This window comes from Fringilla coelebs (assembly GCF_963513975.1).
Source record: "Fringilla coelebs genome assembly, chromosome: Z".
In the NCBI taxonomy this organism is placed as follows: domain Eukaryota; kingdom Metazoa; phylum Chordata; class Aves; order Passeriformes; family Fringillidae; genus Fringilla; species Fringilla coelebs.
The window spans coordinates 48,448,690-48,474,328 of NC_140031.1; positions in this window are offsets into that span (position 1 = coordinate 48,448,690).

Sequence of the window (25,639 nt, forward strand, 5' to 3'; positions counted from 1 at the left end):
TTATGGCATTCACAAAAGCACTGACACTCAGCTCTATAGTATTGTTAAAAATTTTAATCTGGTTAGCAACAGATTTTTTCATCACATCTCCTTGATCCTTAGCTGTGTAGTGCCAAATGCACCCAATATATCAGTCAGGGACAAAACTAGCTTTCTTTTTGTGCTACTTAGTCACTTGTGTATTCCATCTCCCATATTACCAATGTTTATATCTTAAACCACATACAAGCAGTGCCTAAAATGATCCTAAAGAAAAGCCAGTGAAAACATTTGATAAATGGTACTGAAATGATCATTAGTACAGAAAAGTGAAACTCCTAGAACTGAACCCATAAATATCAGACTTTAATATACAAGTATGTACATATCTATGCACAATTTGGAGGGAGAAAAATATGCATCTTGTTTCTTCCTTATTTCAGTGTTTCCATGTATAGCATTCAATAGGTAGATTCTTCTGTCAACCTAACATGACCAAAAGAAGAATTAGTCTCACTACTTATTTCCCTAACAACCATAGAATAAGGCAGCCAGAAGTTTGTTGGTGGTACAGAGGATGGCTAAATTATTTGATTTTTCCGGGTAAAAACTACCCAAGAAACACCATAAGTCTTTGAAAATTTACTGTGTGGAATTCCTTTTGCTTCATTAGAAGGAGTTAAAGGCATTGATATCATGTCTAAAACAGCTCAAACAAATACCTTGACTTCAGTAATTAACATTTTTCTAGTCTTTTCATCCAACCGGAAAAGCCAGAAATCTGCTTTAGCAGGACTGTGTCTGATTGTATATCTTTCATTTGGAAATCCTTCTCATTATTAGCATGGAAACCTGAAATTTCAAGAGTCAAAAAAGGACTCAGAGGAAATTATTTAACGTGAATTCATTACTTAATTTAAAAGGGAGCTATAAATTTCTATAAGAAGATTAATACTTTCCTCATTAGTTATCAGGTCTTGATCCAAATGCCGTGAGCTCTGTCTCTTTCAGGATATGAGAAGCCAACTTCAAGACAAGAGAAATATATCCATATCCTCTGTCAGCTTTTTCAGTTTCCTGAACACAGCACATATTTACTACAAGACTGGACTGAACCCATGTGGGACCATCAATTGTATGTAAAACTGTCCAGCTTTTAATAAGGACTTCTCTAAAAAGCAGAGTCCCCCCCACTGCTGAGACTTAAACCAACGCATGGAATGCATGGTGTTAACAAAATACATTATGATATTTTGTGCTAGGTTGAAGGAATCAGGTGAAATTTGTAAGAGATTAATACCGTAGTGCAGATAACTGGTTCTGAAGTTTAAATCTCAATTAATTTGCACTGTGTGTTGTTGGAGTTTGTGAATACAGATGATGAGAACTTTAGCCTAGCTGCAGTACTGCATTTTGTTAGTTATGAAAATCAAAACAGAAATATCCTTAGAACTCGGATTTATTTTCAGGACATGTTCTCTCTTTGACCTTGATTTTTTATTCCTAATGTTATCAGTTTGGCAACTTCTAGTGAAAGATCTGTGTGACAAAAAGCAAGTTAATAATACAAGAGTTCACATTTAAAAAAAAGCCATTTTAAAATGGAAAATATTTATCTAAAATTCATTTAGATGCAAGCACTTTAAGAAGATGGAGTTGTCTGTAGCCGCATGTGCTATAATTTACTGAGTGTACTGATGTGCTGTATGAGAAGCTGTGGGTTTAGGGATGTGACACATTGTTAATTGTAATACCCTCTGTCTAGCAAGGGCCAGTAGTTGCAACCTGACTGTTATGCCTCAAAGAGGTATAACACTCTGCTAAACACTACTTTTTGCTGAGCTGATTGAATAGCCTGATAATGCACAGGAAATCCATGATCTGATGCAGATGAACTAGCAATGATTCTTATGCTCCTACTTTTTAAGGAAGTTTTAAAGGAGTGCACTACAGAATTATGTAACCAGTGACATCCCAAAAAAGAACAACTGGAGAAACCTTTAACGCAAAGAGTATGGAATACAAGCAAGATGAGAAAAAATTCTTTCTGGTTGATATTTGAAAGCTTAACCAAACAGTGTTAAATACCTTTGCGCAAGTATTTAATTTTAGATATATGCACAAGGAATATCTAATCTGGCTTTTTATGAACTCTGGTAATCACTGAGTCCAAGTTACTTACCACGACAGTCACTGACCATCAAACACTTCCCACTCTCTAGCAATTTTCCATTCCCTACTTTTCTATAGAAGGAGTCTATTGCAAGAACCTACGCTGCTCCATCCCAGATAAGAGTATCTTCACTCTAGCACCCAAGGGCAGGTTTACTTGTCTGCATGCACACCCTTGCTGCCCTATTCCCCTTTTCTTTGAGTCACCTTAGATCGAACTTCACACGGGGAACTCTGGAGACACTGAGATGAGAAGAGAGCAGAATGTGACTCTGTGTAACTACATTCAAATTATTTACTCCACAGAAGACCTGTAGTGAGATGGGGACAGGCAATCAATCCCCTTTTGAGAGATGAAAAATAGGTACAGGGGAACATTTCTCAAGTATGATGACATATTCCTACTGAGTTCAGTGTAAGGTTTTCATTTAAGTAGGCTGTTTTCTCTCAAGTTGATTTGAATTTTTGGAACATTGGACCGAGCAGTCTGCATGTCATCCTGGTTTTACAAAATCAAACGGATAACTCTAAAAGGGATTAATCTGAAATATATAGAGCTCCACAACCAAGAAATTATGGAGGAACTGTAGGATTTTAAGGAGTCTCATCCTTTTTTTTTTTCTATTCCTTTATGAAGCAATAAACCAGTGGACTATTGAAACTGATGTATATGTATCTGGAGTCCACTAGATTACTAATACCAGCTATATCAGGCTGCTATCTTAAAAGAATGATAAATGTTAATGAGAAAACAAATGAGAAAAACTAAAACATGCAAACAAATTATAGTCTGCAATATTGGACTTGATAATCTTGGAGGTCTTTTCCAACCTTTATGATTCCATGAATATTTTTTGTTAGATTAAATTTAATACCAAATAATAATTAAAGCAGCAGGTTTAGTATCAAGTTCACCTTTGTGTCCATGTTGCAAACATTGCTAAAAATCAGGTCACATATAAATGTGAGATGTAAATTATTTTAGGTAAGTGGCACTTGTAACCATATGGATGGTATTATGGAAACTAATGGAGATTATTTTAAATGGGAAGAAATGGTGACAACCTGGTTATGCTAAAAACATCAGGCAATTCACCTGTAAGCTGCATAACACGGGTAGAGGGCAACATTTTCCAGTGTGCCATTGAAGTGGGGTAGAGGACACTGACTGCCACAGAGAGCAGGACCATGATGGGAATAAGCTTAGCATCTAGTCTGAATAAATATGATATTCATTGCCAGGCCATGGATGTGCTTGTACAGAGCTTATGGTATCTGGCATTAGAATAAATAATGAGTGAAAAAGTGAATGGTCTGTGCAGCTCATACTGTGGCTGTATGGTAAAACTACTGGCATTCACTATGAATTTCTTTGTATTTGCTCATCCCATGCAAAAGGAGACAAAAAGACACCAGATTTTTCTGCAGCCTATTAGTTTGTTGGGAAGTACACATTTCGTCTCATTCATCTTGGCATTTGCAAGAATGGAAGCAAGGAGATAATTTTCCATGGTGTCTGGTCTCTTTTTGCATTGAAATACTTCTCTACCTCTTTCATGTAATGCCTTAAAAAGTTCATATCACAATCTTTTTCATGTAGTAAAATGCATTTTATCTCCAAGAAATTTATTACTTAGCACCTCTGATGAAAAAAAGTAAAATCTAGATGCCTTTTGAAAGATTGTTCTGCTTTGCTGAAAAGTAAATGGAATTTTTGAAAACTAGAGCTCTAACAGCTTCTTACTCAAAATATATGCATCTGCACCCCTGTGTGTGTTTGTGTGTATGTAGGAGGAAGAGACTTTCATTTGTGTATGTAGGAGGAAGAGACTTTCATTATTGTTATACTGGGAATTGTCTTGGTTTAAGAATGGCTCTCCCCATTTTTTTTTCTCCAAATAGCAAAGATCACATGTTAAGATAAGAACAATTTACTGGAAACAGCAGTGAGATAAGAAAACAAGCAGTGACAACAACAATATTAATAATAAAATAGTACAAAAAAGAGAGTGATTCCCTCAAAAATGCTCACTGATCTCAACCCAGCCATAGCCATGCCAGCCCAGTACTCCCTCTGGCTCAGGACCAGTGCCCTGCTACCCAACTGCTCTGTCCACCATGCCTGCTTGGCTGGAAGAAGCAGGAGAATCCCTTCCCCTGCCTCTGGCAATGCTGTGAGGGGGAGCACCTCTGTGTCCCAGCCATGCCCCTTTCTGCCTATGGGTACTGCAGAAATTAACCCTGCTCTGACCAGGAAAACAGAGGGTTGCACCGTTGAGTTACAAAAAATTGGATTGACAAGACCTCTTGTTTAATGGATTTAATATTGTTTATTGTTTAATTTTTCCTATGTTGCTCCCAATGTAATAAAATAGTTTTGTAGAATAAAACAGACAAATTCTAGCTAGCAATGTTCCTGATTACCATACAAGTTCAGAACACTAATTACCTCTACTAATTTTTTTAATCCAGAGGGATATGAAAGGTGAAAGAGGTAGAGAGAGATAGAAAGAAATAGGAAGACAGGTGCAGGGGGCTGGGAAAGAGAGTGTGAGAGAGATTAGAGAGAAAAATAGTCACCACCACATGAATCCCATGGTGCCCAGCAATCCTTTCTCACCCGAGTCTTCTTGGAGGTGGGGTTTCCAGAGCTCTTCTCTGGAAGGCACCACATTTATACAGTGAAAGTCCCAGATATCCATGGGGCATGGATGCTGTTCCCACAACTTGGGCTGGCATGTGTATAACTGGCTTCCTTCTGCACAGTTTGCCACTGTGCAAATTTTTGTTGGGATAGGTTACCCAGATGTGTCTCACCAGGCCAGAAACTAGCATCTTGCTGGTTTTGCCATCTATACTTGCCTCAAGATCTCACAATGGGAATTCTTGGTCTGGCAGTTGATCTTATGGGAAGTCCCTTTTGTGTCTTCTACAGTGTTTTGAGACAGGTAACTGCATTTTGTTACAGCAGATACAGGCTGTGCTCTGCTAAAGTAAATGGGCACAAAACTTACAGACTGCTTTGGTATTTGTACTGGGGATGAGTACAGGAACTATCACCACGGGAATACTACACAGAAAAAACCAACAGTGAGTATAATTATACTATTTTTCTGTTCTAAGGAATGACTCTCCTTCTGTGTGTCCTGTTTTGCATCTCACAAGTTTGGAAGAGACAAAACTGATGAAAAAAAGAAGTAGAAGTACAGCTGAACCTGTATAACACCTAGGTTTTCATTTGGGGACTGCCAAGCTTATGACAAACATGACAGAATCTTCCATGGAGAATCACTCATCAAATATTATACCATCTATTCCAGGAAAATGCAAAGTGTGAAAGAGGATGTCCTTGTAAGGGGAGATGATTTATTTATTTGTGGTCATGTGTTGACTCTGAAACTTCACCACTGATAATGATGGGCAGGCATGAATTTAGCCACATAGTCCTGTAGTTTTATTAGAGCTTTTTTGCTTATCTGTGGCCTTCTTTTGAAGTTGTGGAGAACTTGATTTGCATGTGGATAAATGACACATATCAGTCTAGGAACTACAACATTCATTAATTAATATTGTGAATGAGAGGCCTTTTTTCAGAAAAATAAAAACTTTTTGTTGGATATAGTTTGTTTACCTTTGTCCTACCAACTTTGGAGCCCTTTGCTTTGCACTCTTTTTTTGTGCAAGTACTTTCAGCCTTTAGGTATCTAATCTATATTTCTATAGTCTGTGAGTTTGATGCAGTCAAATCCATGGCCTTGTTCAGTTTCTGCAGAAGTCAATGAGAAAATTGGTTCCAGAGGGCCTGGAATAGGGTACAGAGGCATTTAGAAACCAGATAATTAGTTATTGTTCTCTTTCACCAAATCATATATCAAAACACTGTTGAAAGATTTATGATTCCATTTAAATCACTGTGAAAAGTGACTAGGTCCAAAATTTGACTCAGTGTAAATCAGAAATGATGTAAAGAAAGAGCAGTGAAGAGAAAGAGCAGCAACACTCAGCTTTGTGTATGACACTTTGTATGGTAACCATTTCAAAGCACTAGCCAAGCAGTTCTCCTGCTTCTCTACCAGAAGAAAAGAAACACTAAGAATTGTGTCAGTGTTTAAAAGGACTACAAACTTTGTTTCTGCCCCTGCCAGAAATAATTTGTACTCCTAAAATCTTCAGAACTTTTCAGCGAGATTCTTAAGAAAAAAAAAATCTTGTAAAGTATTTGCTGACTCTGCCTTCTTTTTCAGCTGTACACCCTTGAGGTGTGTTAGTGAGGCTGTTAAGTTGGAATGTGAAGTGTAGGCTTGAAGAATATGAAGAGCAGTAAATCTGCATGATTGTAGTGTAGTGAAATTCAATCCTGTTTGAGCAAAATGGATGAAAGACTGAACAAATAATCTCTAAATCTTTGCAACAAAAGCTGGACTTTAAAATAAAAGAGAATGCTTCAGAGAAAGAGACAGTTTTAACTCCCTAATGCATTTAATTTTGGAAATCTTTCAAGATCATCTCTGAAGATCTAATATCAACACTGTTCAATACTCATTTCTTCTTATTATTATTTATTCTCAAAACTTCAAAACTCATTTCTTCTGCCTAGTGTTTTAAAACTGTACATCTATATTCAAAACAGGAGCCTCCCAGTTGTAGCTTCTCTTTTATTGAACTAAAGGTCTAAATGGCACAAGGGCAGCAATTATGCCATCCAAACCCATCATGACAGAACTCTAGGAGTGGCAGTGAAAGCCAGAAAAAGGCTGGAAAAAGGCAAGGGATATCAAAAGTAGCATAAACTTAATTTCTTTTATTTCTTTATTTTTCCATGGGGTTTCTGTGGATCTTGGGATTTAGAAAACTGTCTTGCTATTATTTTTCTCTTTATGATTACAATTATACTCAATTAAGGTAGGAAATGCATTTTAGGACAGTAGCAGTACAGTAATACTCCCTAATAGGCAGCCATATATTCATAGTCATGTTTTTGGTGCATGTCTTGAAAAAGCTAGAATTTTGTTTTGAAGTTGATTTTATTAGCACTTGCTTTTTCTAGGTGACCTTTTTGTTTAGTCAGGACAATTTACTTATAAATATTTTGAAGTACATTTGACAAAATGAACAATATTATCTACCATACTAATTTTAGAGGAAACTTATTTCAATGCTTATGGCAAATTAAAAATGTGCTAGTGTTTTTGCAGGGATGACACAAAAATTAGCTCTTTTCAGGTGATTAATCTTATTCCTTTTGATAATCTGTGCACAAAAAAGTGTGGCTTGGAAAAATTAGAGCCTACAAGCAGTCAGTGGGCCTTGGATACTGGAGAGCTGTAGGGCACAAACAAAACATCCTCACAATATATAATTATTAAACAAAACTTATCCTACTTCTAGTCATTGTAAGAAAGAAAAATAATAATGATCATTATGAGAGAAAAAAATAGTAATTAACTAATCAGACTACACATATGTTGATTGGCTAAAGCAGAATGAGACATGTGTGTGCTATTCAAGAATACTGGAATTCCGTGTGTCACTTACTCCATGATTTCAGCATCACCAGAAGGTAATTTTATTTAAATTACCTGCTGTACGGGATCTTTAATGACGTTTATGGAAAATTACCCCATCAAACTACCATTTCTGGAGCAGCAAGGTTTTCACAATTTTGAAGCGTGAAGAACTCCTCTAGACTTACCTGAACCGAAACCACAGACTACAGAACTCGACAGCATCTCAATTTATTGTCTTGTCTGCTGCTGCTGCCCTTCAAGTCAGCCTTTGTTTGAAAAAGCCCATGGTGGAATACCCAGGGCCACCTCAGTGATTTGTTTTCATTGTGCTCCCAATCCCTCAGCCAGCCTTCCTAGCTGAGCACAGACAGAAGGTTGATAGGATTGTTGAGGTTTGAAGGGATCTCTTTCAGTCACCTGCTCCAGCCCCCCTGTTCAGGAGTGGTAAGTGAGAGCTGGTTGTCCAGGTCCATGTTCAGGTGACTTTTGCTATCTCCAGGGATACCATCTCGGCAACAACTCCGGGCAAGCTCAACAAAGTTTGGTTGCCCTCCAGGGCACATTGTAGAGAACTGTGCAAAGCAGCAAGTGCTCATCTGCATCACTGAAGTCCACAGCCCCAAAAATGCCTTCTGGATTTCAGGAGATTGGACTGGGAGTTAAATCATGTGAGAATTTGAGATGTGATAAAGACTATTATCCAGTTATCTCTTCTCTAAGGTGATGTAACTCCTTGGGGAAGAAGAAAGCAAACACTGCAGGGGTGTTGAAGATCAGCTCCGGCTGGATCAGGGTAGGGGAGGCCAGGTTTGCACACACACTCCCCCACAGATAACCTGGGGGAGGGGGGTTTTTGGGTGTGTGAGGGTGAAGCCTCTGGTCTGCATAAGACAGAGGGGATGAGCACCCACTCCTGGAGGCTATAAGTAGACACTGTGGAGATAGAATGGTGCTTTTTAAGATTCCAGATGTCCTCCCTTACGAAAATCTGGCTCAGTTGTAAAACTCACAGCCACCCTGGGAAGGTCACCTTCACACAAAACGCTCTCATAGGAGGCAGATGGCGTGTCAGGTGGTGCCATAACTCACCAGAGAAGCCCAAGGTGCCCCCCAGACTCATTCCTGAGGCCTTTCAGCAGAGGGCTGTGCTTCTGTGACCCAAGTGTTGCAACAGATCCACAGTCTGTTTCAAAGGACAGTGTAAAACTTGCCCCCACCCTGAGGAGATGCTTGGGTGTTCCAATTGCACCTGAACATACATTAACCAGCTGAACTCTGCTTTGTGGGACCCCCATCACCAGAAGACCAGAAGAAGAGGAGTAATGGGACACCACTGGATCCAGAGGGGTGGTGATACCTTTCTATTTAATCAGTCTGTGTCACTTTCTTTCTCTCCCTGCATCTCTATTTTTCCTGTTTCTTGCTATCTCCCTATCTCAGATTTACTATTAAAGTCCACACTACTGACTTCGACATGTGGTCTCAATTGTATCTTAATTTGTACAGAAGCGTCTCTCTAATAATGAAAATAATTTCATCATAAAAACCTTTTTGGAAAGAGGAGAGACACTTAACACACTGGTCTCTCTACTCCTAAGAGAAATGTCTGTGAATGCAGTTTGGCTTTAAAAGCTTGAGAGTTTGGTGGCTCCAAATAACATTTTCTCTGCATTTTAATTCTAATTCAGAAAAACCTCTGCATTATATATGACTTAAATCTCAAGTCAAGGTATCTGAAACACTAAATATTCAAAACAAACCAATACACTCCATCCCTTGTCCTCCAGGACTGGCATCTTCCACTTAAAAATGTTGTGATTTTGGAATCCAGGAGTTAACCTCAGCTAAGAAAACTTTTTACTTTATTGATATTTACCTAATTTGGTACTTTGAAAGCACCAACATATGCTCCATTCCAGGACACTACTACAGTAAAATAAATTACCATAATCTCTACAGTAGTCAAAGCTTAGTGAACCATTAAAGACAAACCAGCTCAATAAACCAGGCAGCAACAACAAAATAAATGCACAGTGAAAGCACGCCTAAGGCAACAACTTTTTTTTTTTCTCACTCCCATCTCTGCTACTGACTTTAACAAAGGACAAAAATGTCCAATAATTTATTTGTTGGCCTTCCTGTCTGGACTTCCAAGACTTTCAGCCAAATTTTCAACATAGCCTTTTGTTTGACAGTGTCCACCATGAGTTTGGTCTTATGGGAAGCTACTGATTGTTTTCCATTCCATTTCACCAGATGATGCATGCAGGATGAGACTCTACCTCTGATAATGCTATTTGTGTGCGTGGGTCCGAGCATGGATATGGGGTATTTGCCTATTTACCACGAAAGAATGAGTTCCATTTAAGACATTATACTTGCAGCTCTGCTGCACTGACCAGAGTGAAGATCTGCCTGGATAGCTTCAGAAAGCTGCAGTCTACAGTTCACTGAGCCTTCAAACCTAGGTCTTCTTTGGTCTATTTAGTCCAAGTCTATCCAGTGTGGGAGTGTGACACACAGTCCTGGTATATTTGTGACTGTGATGGAAGTTATTCACCTTTTTCAAACTCTTTAACAAGTGGCAGCTGACATTAAGATCATCTAGAACTGACTGAACACAAAGTCATTGGTCAGCATGAGAATTCGTATCGTATTTTCTGTAAACTTACTGCCATTACCATCAGGGAAAAAACGTGCCCTTTGTCTGTGGGCATGCTGTTTGAAGAACAAAAAAATCCCATTACCTTGTCTGCCAAATTCATCAACAAGGATGCAAAGAGTTCTTTGGTTGTGAGTCCTTTACCGTCCTTGAGAAAAATGGAATTGGATTTCGCTAAGATGTACAAGAGAACAGACTAAACAGACGATATAAGTGTAGGGTATTATCAAAACCTCTGAAATGGAGTTGAGATTTACCTCCTTCTCTCTCACATGTAGTTTGACTTTCCTGCTAGTCACAGCCAGTACCAAGGCTAGCCATCAGTGACAGCAGCTGCAGAAATGCTGAGCAGTAGCTGGTGATGCAGAGAAATTAAACTGCCCAGCAGAAGTTTTTCTCTGCTCTGAATTTCATTTCCCAAAGTAGCCAAAAAAGAAATTAAGCTCACATGAGCAATGGGTTCTTCCTCTCTCCTGGGATGTCTGCAAGGTAGATGCCAGACTGGTAGACCTATTTCCTATGTCTTTCCTATTAAGGCAGTGAATATAGGAGAGTTGTACCACTTCATAAAGAAAGAAAAGACAATTTTTGGTGCTGAAGTTTCAGAGCAGAGCTTGAAAATGCAGAGCAGGTAGAGTCCAATGGCTTCAAAATCAGGTGGGAAATACAGTAATGCTGACTTTGCTATGGTTTTAAAAGCTTCTTATTTTAAGCTGAAAACCAAATGTGAGAGGGAATATAGGATGCTTCTTTTGTGCTATGCTTTCATCTCTAGGGCTTCACAGATGATGCAATGGCAATTGATATGGAGATACATGACTTTTGGCATTATTGATCCAGTCTGCACTATCAGACATGATCAATAGGCTAACTGGCAAATGCTTAATCCCATCATGCATTAGGTTTTAGCAAGCTGCGCGGTCAGAACAGTCTGGGGTCACTTTTGGTTTTGGTTTAGGAGAATTATGAGGGGTTTATTGGGTTCTGTTTGTTAAACTAGTATTACCCAACTGTCTTAAGAAGATAAAAATAAAATTCACAAACAAGGTACACAAGTGTCAAATCATTGTCTCAGAGTTCCTCATATTTTAAAGATGAAATTTTTTTATCCATGAGTCTCTTCTCTGCATGTTCTCACTTGGTTTTTGACTTGAAGGACATCTGAGAACAATGTGGGGGAGTAAGACAGAGCCAGCTGCTTGTGGCAAATAACTTAAAACATCAAGAGTTAGAAGTAAAAATAACAATGAGGCTACTGTGTTCAAGCTATTAGCAAAAAAGGCCAAAACTGAACTTTCACTGAAGTCAAAGCATCCCCCAAATAGGCCAGTGTACAATTTTACCTGGTGAGTATTTTTAGTTATTCACAAAGGTTGATATAAACACTGTCTACATTTTGATATAAACACTGTCTACATTTATCAGGTACAATCACTTGCAAAAACCCCCCATGTAACCCAGTACATTTCCAGAAAATTACATGGTTATATTAAGTTCTTATTTGAAAAATTAATATTGTTCTTAATAATATTTTTCAGAATATACAAACGTGCACATGAACATTATTCTACCCACAGTGTCAGTATTGTTCTGCACATAGCAGCTCTCAGAAAAAAGCACAGGTAGCAAAACTTCATTTCCCCAAAATGCACTTCAATATATTTTAAGTATAAAAACCTAATTTAAAATAATGTCAGCATCTTTTGCCTGTAGAATATGAGGCTCAGCATCTTTAAATTATTTAAGAGTTCCTTAGAGAGTCAGTTGTGCTTATAATGTCAGATTTGCTCAAAGAAATGGAAAGAGCAAAGCAAAGTGTTGAATAAGGACTTCCTGTGTGATTTTGCCAAGTTATTTTTTACTGCCTGTAATTGAAGCAGCATTCACACCTCACACCATTTTAGCCAAAAATATATGTTGTATAACTGTAACTTGTTTTACTTAGTTTTGTTTCTTTTTTTTTTTCCTGTTTTATAAATAAACTAGCTCTACTGAGCTGCTTTTTTCCCCACTGGGAGTCATTCACAAATAAATACAAGATCTATCAAGACTCAATTGAAGGTACACTTGTAAAGGGGCTTACGGATTTTTATGAATGTCTCCTCCTAAAAGGAAAATACAAACTTTAAAGGAAAGAGTTTACTATTATAATCCCTGACATATTTTATTTCCCTTATTGTGATAGAAGGACCAGAGCTAATACTCATAAAGCCACTTTAACAGTTTCTATTCAAGTAAATGAATATATTCAAAAAAATGAATGGCAGGATTTCTTACAGTTTATCATTACAAGCGCATTTTCAAGATATAGCCAAAACAATATCCTAGTATCAGCCATAATACTAGGTTAGATGAAAATAAAGACTCTTGTTAGTCTTTTTCATTTTCATGGTGTTATCTTTTTTTTTTTTTTTTGCTAGGCATTTTAGAGATCTCTAGATGAAACCATGTTTGTATAATGTGTTATATTTTCCCCAGTTTAAGTCCAAATTAATCATTTTTTCATCATGTCCTTCCCAAGCACCAGTGTTTTACTAGTAAAATAGAGTAGGGATGTGACAAATAAAAATTAGAAGGGTGCCAGGTACATAATCTTATTTAAATGCTCTATACTTGCCACACTTAGTCTTAACTTAGATTTAATGAGATGTCACAATTCCTAAAACCAGATGGAGAACTTCATACATGTACTGAACTTGTCTTTAAAACAATCATTCAGCTGTTGCAACTAGAATTCTGGCCTGCACTTAATTGCATGAATTTATTGAGGAAAATTTGCATAGGGATGCATTGCTGTTTTCTGCAGCTAGCTACACCATCATGTGGATCAGCAGCACCTCATGTTCTCTCTGCAACTGAGATATTTCCTATGGCTCTCTAATTAAAAAAAAAGAAAAGAACTATCAATCCATCTTTGCTTTGAGGCTCTTTCAGTCCTAATGAGAAAATTGGAGTAAAGAGAGAACATCTATCGTAGCTAGAACAAGGAGAACAGGTCAGCTCTGACTTTACCTCAAAACACCTTGCACTGGCAGACCATGTACCGTCTGTGCCTGAAACACTTTGTGTCTGAACTAGAGCACAAGCTCCTTGGGGAAGCAGTGCATAACTTCATCTGATTTGGATCTGAGTTCAGTCATTATTGACTGTCTGTACACCACAAAAGGGATTGTAGTGTTCATGGTGTTAATATTCCGCAAAGGATTTCTCATTAACTGTACAAAGAATGCTCCTTTTAAGCAAAAACAACAACCAAAAAAGTGGGACCGAGTGTATTCACACCGTTCATATCATTCATATCATTATATCATATCATTATTACATTCAGTAATCATACCCTCTGACCCAAGGAGCTTTGGGCAGCAGTCCTGGGCTCCAAGCACAGCCCTCTCTGCTTTCACTCACAGGCTGCCAGGTGACTTGCATGTCAAAGCTCAGCCAGAGCCACACTTCACCTCTGCTGAAGTACAGCCACTCCTGCACACAAGAGCTTCTCCCCAGGCCCACCATCCCCCTCAGCCCTATGTGGCAGCTAGCTCTGCCTCTGAGGACTGTCCTCTGCACAGTAAGCTGCAGGCTGAATCTTCGTAAAAGGATCTGGATATTGTGAATTACAGAGCAGCGTCAGGAGCCAAATTAAATTAAATGACAGAAATCTGTGTCATTGTTTCAAGTGCTATGCACACCATGGATAGATTCTTCTACTATCTGTTCTCTTAACTTTGACTAACATGCTAAGTATTCTGTGCTCAGTGAAGACAAATGCAATCAAATAATTTGTTATGAAAGGTAACATTTTTTGCTTTGTAGGGATCAGGCAACCCACAGCTGCCACAGGATTCTAGATTAAGGTGGTAGTGAAGAGCCAGTACATGCACTGCTCACTCATGTCTTGCTCTCATTCTCTGTATTTAATATAGAATTTGAGATTATATTGTATGGCACTAAATAGCTCAAGGCAGATGCTTAGCTTTAAGCTTCCAGTTGTACAATGAAACCTTACAATAGGAACAGCACTTTATTCATGCAGAAGTTGGAAGTTGGGTAGATCTGAAACGATTCATTATTTCTTGGTAACAAAAATGTGTCACATATTCCTGAATTCAGTCTGACCACTGTGTCTTGCTTCACAGTTCAACTTCCTCCTTTTCCCTCAACAAATGGTTTTGTAACACAGGAGAACTGGGAAGAATTACTCAGATTCCAACATTAGCCTTGGGCTATACTATTTTGCCTTTCCTTTTTTTATCCCTCCCACCTTTAATTAATTTATCTCCTCTAAGTGTTGTGCCAGATGAAAATAGTGAAACTACAATGAAAGCCATTGTTATTTTAGATAGCTATGGTTTCCTTAGCCTTCATTTTCATGTCTGACTTCAGTTTCTGGAGGTTCCCATCTCCTCTGCCCTACAACAGTATGCTGGCTGTGACACCACCTCTCTTGGCATTGCAAAAAGGATTCCTTCTTTGTCTAGACTACTTGCAGCAGTGCTTGGACAGCAAAGGGACCTTTGAAGTAAATTCATGGCTTCTTTCAAAACCTGTCTGCATTTTGGAAAATATATTGATTGTTTCGATAATAAGTTCAGTGCTAATTTATCTTGAGATGCAGGAAAAAATCAGAGACAAAACTAGTTAGAGATGACAGCAGAAGAAACATTTTGATTTAGTCTATTTCTTTCCTAGCCTCATCTTACTATTGCCATTTTTATTATTTTTATCTATTAAAGCAGAAGAATGTTCCTATTGTCATCTATTACAACACCATACAAAATAGCTTCTTCTTAGCTATTGAATATTAGCTATGTCATATTTTATTTGTATTCATTTTAACAATGGTGTCAAAAAAGCCTTGAACATGTACTTGAGAATTTATTCAAAGGTTGAAGGCAAAGCAACTTTCAGTTTGAAAATGGCACTTGAAAAAGATTGCATAATGTATGTGGAATTCCTAAAATGTCTTTTCAGAGGTCTCTATCAGCCTACACCTTGGTTAAGCTGAACTAATTTTGTTTATATATAGAAAAATATCTTGAGAGATGCCAGAGCAATTTTTTTTCTCCATAATGAGGAGAACTTAAAAGTATTGAATGAATAAGAAAACCCAACACATAACAACCGCACAGTTTGGATGCCAGCCAATTTTTAACTCAGTTTTAGGCTGGAACAAAAATATGCAATCTCCCAGTGGTAGTTTTAAGATATGAGTTTACAAGATATACTCTAATGACCTCATATCATACCTTAATGTTTAATGAAAATAATTATTTCCCATATTCAAATGAATCCATTTCTAAATTGTGCACAAAAGTCAGAAGATTCCAATTAATCTCTCTGAGCTTCACCACAGAGTGAATTAGAAATTATTTAATGTGCAATATACATTAGGAATCACAATCTTTAGCAAAGAGCACCACATACTGATTTCACAGATTGCAGAGCACATAATACAGAAAAAAAGAGTGGGGAAGGCAATGCCTCTCTGTACATAAACCCTCCCAGTTTAAATGACACAGTGAGCTAAAACATGCATAAGGACTACGTGCCTAGGACTTGATTAATTATGCATCTCCAAGCACTGGCATAGGTTTTATTCAGCATGCCTGCAAAAAAGTTGTGATTTTGAAATAAGTGAGGAGAAACACATCAAAATATGTAGTTTGGTTTTGCTTATGGAAAAACATTTTAAACTGCTAATTTTTTTATTGTAAAGGATCTTTTTTCCCAAGAATGTACCAGTGAATAAATTCTTCCCCAAAATCTGACAATGTGTCTTTGGTTTTGTTTTATGGACATATTATCTTGTTCATAAGATTCTGTGCCTTTCAGGTAGCTATATCTATCTATCTATCTATCTATCTATCTATCTATCTATCTATCTATCTATCTATCTATCTATCCTCAAATAGTCTTTAATATTTTTAATCCTGAAACTTGTAATGAAAAACTCTTTTAGAAAACCTCTGGCAGGAGAGGAATCTTACTGATTCCTCACTTCTGTGACCTCAAGAGGAAGAAAACCTTTTTTCTTTTTTTGTTATGAAATTCAGATATATGTTGTCTAAGATATTTGTTTTCCCTTCATGCTATTTGTGCAAGAAATCTATTAATAATATGCCAGTACATTTCATAATTAGTCTACAATTTCTAGCATAACATTGCCTTATTTTAAGTCATCTTTGTGGGACTCTCAATCATCTTTTTTGTCTTTGTTGGTGTCTGGATCTTTCTCCAGTTGTACAGTAGGTATTCTGGAGATGCCTACCACAGTCTCTGCAGCATTAAACAAATTAAATCTGATGGGAATATTCTGAACTATGCATCCTTTCCTGAGCACACTCACCTTCCACAGCTTCGGTAAATTACTGTATAATCTTGTTTGTGCTGGTAATACTTTTCTCTTACTTTGTTAAAATGGTGTGCAAACAATTTTTAAGAGCGGTTCTCATGAGTACACATATATACATATACATTTACATATATATATATATACACATTTATATATATATATATAAAAAAAGTTCCTCAAGATCATCCAGTCTTTCTATGTATCCTGATACATCTACCTTTTGATTACATTTAAAAATCCAGCAAGATAATGTCCAAAATTTGTTTTCAATGCACTCTGTTTAGATTTTTCAATCTGAACTGAGAGAGAACATCTCGAGCAACTGTTGCTTATTCTGCAGAAAACTTTTACTCCTGGTTCAAATTTTGATCCCTTAAGTCTAACCGTGATAATCATTACCCTTTTCATGCTGTAGTGTTTTTACCAATGCCCAGTTTGCAGATTGGACATTATTGCAGTTCCTTCACCTATAATTTTGTGAAAAATCAGTAAGGTAAAATTGGGGTCCTCTGTGACAATATATCTTTTCTAAAGAGGATAGTTTTTCATTATAAGTAATCTGATACCGTAAGTTCTATTTCACATATTACATGTCTGGAAGCATTAATAGAATTTTTTCCTCTAAGCCTTCCTACATTCCTGTCATGACAGAAATTAGCTGATGAGTCTTTATCATCAAGTGCTATTTTTCAGGCTCAGAGAAAAGAATATGGGACAGGTCTCAGTGGTATGAAAGACTGCGAAGAATTAACAACACACAGCACATGTGAATTTTATAGTTTATGTTATGGTGTTCTGTGGAGGCTTTGTGCGTGCTATACAAAGACATAAATGATGCTTAAAAGAGATGAGTAGCATTTTCTAAGTTATGAAAGACCTTAGAGGTAACAGCTCAGTTTATGTAAAGATTTCCTTTGATGAAGATGGTTCTGTAAAAGCAAGTAGTGCAAATACTGTGGAATATCAATAGCTGGGAGGTTTTTCTGGATCTTAGTACAATCATCTATTTACTGAAATGAGGATAAAACATATTTGCCTTTTTAAAAACGCCTAAACATTATAAAACTTGGGAACAACTTAGCTGTTCTAAGAGTGATAGTACAAACAAGCTTCAGCTGTTAATAAAACTGGTAATATAAAGTTACCATGAAATATTGAACAATGCCACATAATATAAAGAAGAAAGACAAGGTACAGGATGTGGTACTCTCTGGTTATTTACACTTCTCTCATCAAATACACGGCAAGCTCCTTAGTAAAAGTTACAGTACAGATGACACTAAGATATACTGAATCCATACCTTTTGAGTGCGATACCGTTTTCTGATTTTGAACCTTCTTCCAGGACCATGATATAATTTAATTACTATAAGGCATATAGGAACAAAATAAAAATATAAATATTTTTCTGTCTTTGGTACCATATGATCTTCTTTTTTTCCTATTAAATATTTGACAACTGACAATTTAAGCAAGTATAATTCTATATTTCTATTGTGCTGATAAAGCATGTGTTTTTTCAGGACTGGAATCACATTCTGGAGAAACACACAGTTTAGGTTTTTTTTCATAAATAGCGACTAGTGTTATAGTTTGGGAGTTGATTTTACCCCACTGTATTTTCATTATAATCTAAAGGTGATTTAGAAGCTAATAATATCTGGTCTATAGAATATGTAGCTTAAATTTTCAGCTTCAACCAGAACACAATATGCTGAGTCTGAAATGAAAAGGAAGAGATGTTCTTTTTTCTTCTGGGGGAACCCCTTATTTCTGTTTGTTGGAGCAATTCCTTCCATAATCAACACTAAGGAAGCTCCACTGATTTAAAATAGTGCTTTCTATTGGCTCAAGTACAGCTAAACAAAGGTTTTTAAAACAATTTTGGTTCACAGTATGGCAGCTTTTTACAGGGGATGGTTATCTACTGGTGACTACCATGTTACTGTTCTTTGTTATGCACAGGAGTCCTGTTTTGTTTACAAGGTCATTGCAATCAGTAGGTTTCCCACAATCTGAAAATTATTCATTTTCTTCAGTGGTCTGTTGGCCAGAATTCCCGTCACTTGCAGCAGAAGCAGACTAAGGACATAATTTATTATGCTGACCTCTTGATATTTAGTGAGTATAGTGCCTTGCACAGCTGCAGCTGATGCTCTCCACAGGTCTGCAGCTTGCATGTTTCTTCCCCCAATCAGGACGATATCATCCAGCCTGCTTTTAAGGATTTTTTTCATGAAACCAGTATAGGCTTGGCAGTAGAAGGTACTGCTGTTCAACACCTATTTCTTCTGCAAGCATGAGGGAATCTTGTTATGCATGACACTTTATCAGCCTTCTGATAACATAGAAGACAGAATAGTGATACTGTACATAATATCCATTAAAAAATTAAAAAAAGCTTGTATACCCCAAGTTTCTTGATAGAAAAAAAAAAGATGAACATCTGGTACAGTAATAGAATTTTTCATAGGCTTATCAGAATAAACCAACATGGAATAATTTTTTAATTCTGCGCTATAAGGCCTTTTATTATTTCTCAGAATTAATTATAAACCAGGATCAGAGTATCATGACAATGCACATTTGGCTCCAAGTTTAGACTGCATGACCTGATTTGAATGTCCTCAAGAGAACTGTTCTGTGCTGAGCGTTTTGCAAATCTGAGCTTCGTATGTAGGTATCTACTTTATCTACACCACTATCATCAAATTTATAATTTTCCTGTTCAGTGAATTGTGCCCCAGAATCGCATTTCTAAAGTAAAACTGAATTTTCTCTGACTTTCAGACAATGGAGATTTTTGCTAGCCTAAGGGATATGCCGTACTTGTTAAGATGAAATGTAAATTTGGGAATACAAACAACACTGTAAATATTTTGAGTAGTTTTGTAATACAGGAATTTCTGCTGACATTAAAAGCCATACTAAATTGCTCCTTGGTTTATTTTGAGAATACCTCTCCAATATTACAAAAGATGACTTTGATGACATCATAAACCTGAAACATGAAAGCATTAGCAAAAACTGCGTCATAAAGAGGAATCAGTCTGCTGTCAGTGAAGGTTTTCAGACATGGTAGTATTTCAAGCTAAACACACTGGACAGCTTCACATAATTCTAACCAGCAGTGCTGCAAATTTGATAGTAATGAATATATAAGCTTAAAGAAGAGAGAGAGAGAATTTTATTTTTTTGTGTCAATAAATTCCATAATAAATATTTTAGGACATTTTGACACCTTGTCAAATCCAGCCACATCTGCGAGTCGTCTTTGCCTAGCTGTTACCATGGAACTTTTGTTCTGTGTACTGTCCAGTCCTGTAATTTCTTTTTGTAAATGTGATATTTAGTTCCATTTATCCAATGAAATCAGTCACTTTAGGATCTTAGTGATTTTTAAGCCACAGAGGAGCTATACTCTGCATTTCTTTTCATTAATTATTCATCTTTCTGCAGGGTAAAGCACTTCACATGTTCCATTCTTTCCCCTCTAAAATGCATAGTGGGCCTTGTAAAATATGAAGCACCTGGAAAAACAGACTTAATTGTAGGTAGGATGGTAGTCATTTTCTTGTGGAGGTGCCTCCAGAAAAGCTTAGAGAAATGTTTTTGAAGATGATATCCCTGTTCAAAGGCAGGAGATTCAAGACTGTCATGTACTTTTGAAGGTCTAGGATTGCTTTCATCACAAATTCCTTAAAATGTTTTTGACAATAAAGATTTTAAGAAAATAAAAAATGAAGAATCTAGTTTTCATGCAGTTTATACTTAGTATAACTCCTATAATTACAATCTATAATTACAAAAAAAAAAAGCTTTTTTTTCCTGGAAAATATTCCAAACTATATATCTCTTTGGAGGATTGAGACTATCAAGAGTTCTTTGCTTGAGTTAGGGTAATGCTCCCTTATAAATAGCAAATAATGTCTTCATAATACATACAGAAAAAGTCCTGCAGAACTTCATGGGACATATAGCAACCTACAAATCTGTTTCTAATTACAGAACCCAGGAAGAGGTATACCTAATGTATTAGAAGCTAAAACAAAGCCTCCAAGCAGATAGAATTTTCTCATTGAAACTCCTGGAAGAAAATATATTTCCTACTATTTGCATGCCATTTTCATGTGTTTCATTCTCCTGTTTCTCTCTTTGCCACTCTGACCTCCCCCTGCCCCCTGGCCTCAGTCAGTTTACAGAAGATTTGGTGCATTATGAGGAAGTTGAGATAGCCAACGAAGAAATATTTGACTCACAGAGATGAGAGCACACACGTCAAAAATAGAGAAAACACTTGTGCTGGGAAAAGGAATGGAACAATCTAGAAGAACATAGCTTTGAGTGTTATTTATATGGAAAATTTGCAGTGTTCTCAGGATTATTTGGATGCAATGGAAGTGATAGGTAGACAGTGGTTTGCAAGGTTGACCAATACTCATGCTTAAAACTACTCTGGCAAAATAGTTTTATATTGATCATATCCATTTGCATCACGCAAATCTCTCAGATTAAAAGATAACCAAAGTTATTGGTCCATATTTACAAGTCTGATAGCAGGTGCTTTCTGGTTTAAAGTTCACCACGAATATTGCAAATACTATAATTAAAAGCAAGCAGAATGAAAAAGGATGGAGGCAACAGAATTACTTCAAGTCTTGGGTGCTGTGGCAAATCATCCAGCTCACCTTCATGGTGTACTCTAGACAGCAGCCACTAGAGAGCACCTGGTTACAACGACATGAGCACCTGTGCTGAAAGGATACCACACTGCCATTGAGTGAAAAATGGGAAATAATTTTTCTTTATTTCTTAGATCTCAGGGATTTTGTGAGCCAACTAGTACTCCAAACACACTCTTACACTAAGGAATATCTTTTAAACAGGCCAAGAAAACAATTTGTTAATCACTTTTGATATTAATCACTTCTCCAGCCAGCTGGAACTTTTTACCAGGTGCAGATCATAGCTCTGGAAGGTCTAGGACTCATGGTTTCTTCCAGGTTATGATTAAAGTCACATGTATGAAAACCATGGGAAAAAGTCTTCCCCCATTGATATCAGGGTCCCATGAAAGGTGGAGGTCAAGGAATGTATATTCAACCCTACAGCGGTCAGCTATATTCTTTTACCTATTGCAACAGCTCATCAAAATATCTGCATGGTATGGGATGTATGGCTGACCTCTGCAGAAGGCACTTAACAGGCTTGTGGGATTTTCTCTGCTGCTTCCAGTACAGACAGCCAGAGTCTGGACTAGAATTAGTAAAGGTACCAGCTGGACATTCCTGCTAATTGGTTTAGATACTTAGTGTCTTACTGAGACATCAGGATGTTTAGACTCTAGCTTTTCTGTTTAACAGACAATGGTGCTGCAAGACACTTGCTGTTTTCCTGCTTTTTTGTGTGGTGAAAGGCAGCAGCAGAAAGTAACCTGACTCCTGGCATTATTGTATAACAATATCTGCTTGTATTTAATAACAAACACTAACACTTCCCATCAGTTTGCTGCATGGGTAGAAGACCATTCAGCCATATGTTTTCATTAAATCCCAGTGGAACACTCGAATCATTATTATTTCCGCACACAAGATCATAATTAACATACTTATATCAAACAAAAACTTTCTGGCAACTGAATTTTAACTATAATTTGAACTTTTACAACATCTTTATTTGTGATGCACTGTAATAAATCATTCTGAGAAGGATAAGAAGGATCTGCTTTTTAAGAGTTACTAGTTATGCTCATCATAGGAGATGATTAGCTGGTTTATAGATGATGAAATTCACAAATTACTATAATTTCATATACTTAATTACGAGAACTCTAGCCTAAACAACATCCATTTTTAAATCCTTCTCATATAATGGCAATTTTGAGATAAACTGAAATGGAAATTAGTAAGAAAGGTGGTATCACTTGGACTAGTGTCCCTAGAATCTTTAATCTGTAAGCTAAAAAAAAAAAAAGACAAAAGCCCATTCAAAATTGTTATGACAAAGCACATTTATTAAGAATACTGCTAAAAGAACTGACAGAATATATTTCAAAGTTAATTTGTGTAGAGCATTTAGATTTTTCTCGCTCTCTTCTCCTCTGCTTTTTTTAATTCAGATTTCAAATATTTCAAAATTTCTGATAAATGTTGAGCTGATATTGATGCTACAGAGACAATGCAGAAAGGATGTGCAAAACCAGCAGCAGACAGACCTGCTATGTGTGCAGAGCAGACCTGAACAGAAAGCTGTTCCCCAAGGTGTGCTTCCTGCATGGGCAAAATCATCATTTGCCCTTGTTCTTCTTGCAACAGTGGTACAAGACTGCACTGCCCAGATGAATGCCAATGTCTTAGAAGCATCATTAGGCATGGGTGTCACAGGAAGGAAAAACCACTGTCTTTCTCTGCTTTGAGTGTGAACCCATTGCTATGGGGGCCCCGTGAGAGCTGCTCTAGACCTTACTCTGTGCTTAAAGCTTTAGCCTGGCTGCTGTGACTGAACACTGCACCCAGTCTTTCTCCTGTTTCTGTTCTCCAGTACAGCATTGCACCTGGAAAAATGCAGACCTTTCCCAGCCTTCTCAATATACTTTTGGCAGCATCATGCCTTCACAAACATAAGAGGTGCAAACCTAAGTTACTCATACCTAGGGGAAATTGATTCATGGACTAGGACACTCTTCTTGTGCACATTGAGACCTTCATCCATGGAGACTGATGTGAGTGAACCAAAGAAAGTCAGAGCAAAAGGAGGAAATAATCCCACTGAACAATTGAGTCTTGTTGAGATGAGCACACCTGTCTTAATTCAAAAGAGAAGAAAAGAAGAAAATAAAATGAAAAACAAAAAATATTGGTTAAAATAACAGAGTGTGAATAGATGAGCAATGATAAACAGTAGGAAGACTAAAGGTCCATAGCACTAAATTTTTTGCCTACGTACAGTGAAAACTGTGGAAACCAGCAAAGGAGAGATTTGGAAGGAAACTAAGAAGGAAAGCGTTCTCCCATAAGCTGACACTGTACTGCACAAATTCAGCCCTGCACTACCTTGCACCAGCCAGAGAAACATATTAAAAATGGCGATTCTGCTATGTAATTTGAACCCTTTTTAGGTATGTAGCTCACTGCTCAGTCGGTGATCCCAGCCTGTGTTTTGTTCCCTTTCTGTTTACCATGTCTGAAGGCTCCCTGAAGATTAGAAGGTGGATGTTACAAATGAGAGCCTTCAGTGAAGTTCAACATGTTTACTATCAACAACCCTTCAACAAATGCAATGTCTTGAGACTATAAAGTGGGGATAACTTCTGTTTTCCATTAACAAAATGATCCACTAAATTAATTTTTCAAATACTAAAATGAAAAACAAATATCTGAATACTCAATTCTGAAAAGCTTGGTGCTTGTATTTTTCTGTGTGTCTGACAACTAAGTTGAGGACTGTTGCTTCAAGTACTTTCATCTATTAATTGCATTTCTAACAACGTTCTGGATCAAACACTCTGCAATGAATTTGTGGTTCGATATCTTTTTTAGTACAATGATTGCAAACTGTAAATAACTTCCCTTTTCCCTAAAGATTATATAACTTTATAAACACAGAGAGGAGGGGTGGAGGGTGTGGAAAAAATAAAGAAAGAGAAACCGTTGAAGTAGAAATAAAAAAGGAATGTTTAATATGATTAATAATGACTATATAATGGGTTTCACTGGGATATGGAAATACATTCCATGAAGAGAGCAAAAAACAGTGTGAAGAGGCTCAGAGAAGGGCAACCTCAATCTGTTTTTCTTTCCCATATCCTTGGTGTTGGTGTCACCAAGCCAGACTGTAAGGATAATAAATAGTTGACTCAGGTCACCTGGATGTCTCCTTAGGAGTTAATGAGGTAGGAGGAGAAACTTATGGTCTGATTTTTTTCATAGGATGATGGAGAGAATAAAAAGTAGTAGGAATTCCATGTATCCAATTCTTGTGAATAGAACACAAGTATAATTGAGAGGCACTGTTGACATTTAATGAAGATGCTTCCACACAATATTTAATTTTATTCCTCTTTTGTTGAGTGCTTTCACCTTATTAGTGCTTGTTCAACAGACTCTTGAACATCTGACAGCCCGTTGGGTTAGACAGCCTCTAGAAATTTGCATTTGCCTGGTACCCACAGTAGTGGGTGTGCCAGCCTCAGGAAGCCAGAATATCTCACTTGTGTCAGGTGCTCCAGTTTTCATAAGATTGTCTTATGAAAACTGCTTTAGGACAGAAAATTACATTCTAGTAGCAAGCAAATATTTTCAGTAATGGACTAATTTAGGTGGAAAAAATTTTAAATCTTCAGAATTCTGTTTAATGATCACTGCCCTCGTTAGCTGCCTTAACTTGTGAACCAGCCTCATTAAACCTGTCTCAGATCTGCTGAGATTTCTGGAAAACCATATAGAAAACCCAAAGCCCATTTTCTTGAGGCAGTTCAAGCAGAGGTTTGGGCAATCTGCTTCTTGTGTAGTCTGCGATGCATTAGTTCATTTAGATGGTAGTTTTATTCCATGCTCCTTTTGATTTTGAAAGTAGTCTCCCATAGTAGTTTGAAGGATAGTTTTCTGGATTCCCAAATCTAACTTTGCTAAATTTAGTAAACAATTTTATTTCTTAATGAGTATAGATTGGTTGAATATTTGTTTTGCCTATTTCAAAGCATTTTATGACATTTTAGTGAACACAGCAAAAGAACCAGCAAATATATATATATATATATATATATATATATATATATCCCTCAATTAAGTAAATATTTTAATTTTCTTTTGAGAAATTAGGCCATACTGGATTTTATATTAATTCAACAGAAGAATAAATTCTCTCACTATTACTTCATTAGAGTTTGGGTAATACCTTGGGATTACCCAAAATCAAAGGTTGTAAACCTGGCATATGACTAAAATCATATTTATTTTCACAGAAATTTTA